Source organism: Cibotium barometz, chromosome 53 (genome assembly GCF_041138505.1).
Source record: "Cibotium barometz isolate CiBa-2024 chromosome 53, ASM4113850v1, whole genome shotgun sequence".
In the NCBI taxonomy this organism is placed as follows: domain Eukaryota; kingdom Viridiplantae; phylum Streptophyta; class Polypodiopsida; order Cyatheales; family Cibotiaceae; genus Cibotium; species Cibotium barometz.
Window position 1 is genome coordinate 40,583,682 of NC_141098.1, and position 1,906 is coordinate 40,585,587.

Genomic DNA, 1,906 nt, shown 5'->3' on the forward strand with positions numbered 1-1,906 from the left:
AGGCTCAAAGTTGGAAAAACCAAGCTTATCCACATCTTAAGAATGATGACCAAATTTGATGGAACTAGAGATTCCATTTAGTACTTAGAGAATTTTGATCAAACATACAAGGCTATGGGAAGGATTGATGATCCCACAAAGATTTATTCATTCAAGCTTTTCCTTGAGAGCAAAGCACACCAATGGTTTAGGTCACCAAAACCACTTAAAAAGGCTATGAGTTCTTGAGACACAACATCATTGTAGGATTCTCACCTAGTGGAGCCACATAAAGCCTCATTACACAAATATGTAACCTCAAGCAGCATGACAAAGAAATAATATGGGATTACATTGATGTAACCAAGTATCTCCACATGTGATGTAGCACCCACAAAAGATTGGATGATTTATCACTTGTTAATTGATTGATTTATGATCGGTCTTAAGAGCAAGAGGCTTCACAATCTTCTCTACAGGTCTAGGCACTATAACTTTGATATGTGTTGTAAGTGATGTAATAGACCTAGTAGCAAGACAAGGATGTAAAAGTCATCCTAAACCAAGGGGTAAGAGATACATCATCCAAAGCCTCATTGACCAAGGGTTCCTAACTAGCACCAACTAGAGTCCTAGTCAAGGATATGAGCATGGAGGAGTTGCTAAACTGTTTAGGCTAGCAGCAACAAGGATAGCTTGAAAGGGCAAATGTGTTGTAAGTGATGTAATAGACCTAGTAGCAAGACAAGGATGTAAAAGTCATCCTAAACCAAGGGGTAAGAGATACATCATCCAAAGCCTCATTGACCAAGGGTTCCTAACTAGCACCAACTAGAGTCCTAGTCAAGGATATGAGCATGGAGGAGTTGCTAAACTGTTTAGGCTAGCAGCAACAAGGATAGCTTGAAAGGGCAAATTCAAGGCCAACTCCATCTTGCACCTCAAGCAATGTTAAGAATTTGAGATCATGATAAGCCTTATGCTAATCACATATTAAGGAGGCTCATAATGATTAAGATAAGCCATGATGCTAATTTCATACTAATACAAGGTAGATAAGATAGGCACACTCAATCAATATCTATTGCAATGTGTTATGAACCATACAATGAGAGGCTTCTAATATAGATAGCCTCTAGCCCAATCTCATTTATATGTGTTATGCCATGTGGAAATACCTTTTTCACATTCTTTCATGTGGCTTTCACCATTCACACAATATCTCATGTGGCATTCTTATCTTCCACAACACACAAGATAATATCTTAAGAGGGGATGTTGAAATATGTAAGCTCAAAGTGTATGTGTGCTTGTAAGAGCTCAAGCTCTCTCTCCTCCCCCAATCTTTTCAAGCAAGACATCTACACCTATTCCCACAAAGAGACATGGTTTGTTATGTAGTAAATCAGCAAAGTCATACAAGTATATATAGAGTGTTCAATGCAAAAGCCTAGGTCGCAACCATTTTACGCTCATTGTTGCTAGTGCCATGGAAACCCTGATACAACTCATTGTTAGTACTAAGGAAACTTGGTAGGGTGGAATCCGACATTACAGCATATGCTCCCCATGCTAAGGTAACCATTGGCCTTGCTAGCCCCTCCAATCACACAAGCTCTAGTACCTATATATCAACACCCCTTATTGCAAGGTATGTATATCCACCTTTAATGCTACCACCTCTAGTGCCTACATATCAACCCTTATTTGCAAGGTATGTATATCCACCTCTAATACTACCACCTCAATTGGTTCCTCCAAAAACTCCACCAGTATAACAGTGCTCGATGACTCTACCTATAGAGACAAAAAACCAGGAATGTCAATAGAGCTATGAGTCTTATGACTAAATATGAGTAGTAATAGAATGATCGCTATGGGTATCCAAAACAGGTTTCACCCCATCAACTATATCTCTATATTCGAA